The sequence below is a fragment of the Dipodomys spectabilis genome, unplaced genomic scaffold (genome assembly GCF_019054845.1).
Source record: "Dipodomys spectabilis isolate Male_0828 unplaced genomic scaffold, ASM1905484v1 ptg000241l, whole genome shotgun sequence".
NCBI lineage: Eukaryota > Metazoa > Chordata > Mammalia > Rodentia > Heteromyidae > Dipodomys > Dipodomys spectabilis.
The window spans coordinates 5,645,237-5,645,463 of NW_024870918.1; positions in this window are offsets into that span (position 1 = coordinate 5,645,237).

A 227-nucleotide genomic window follows, 5' to 3' on the forward strand; every position below is an offset into this window, starting at 1 on the left:
GGCGCGGCGCGGTGCGGCCAAGGGGGCGGGGGCGCGGGCGCTTCCGACTCGCAGGAGCGCCGAGGCGACCTCAGCCCCTCATCTTTACGTAACCGGCAGCGCCTCCGCACGCAGCATCCACGGGCCCCGGGGCTCCGCTCGCGCCGCCGCCGCCGCCGCCCTGCCCGGCCCTGCCCCGCGCCGGGCGCGATCCCCCTCCGCCCTCCCCGACGGGCGCGCCGGCCTCG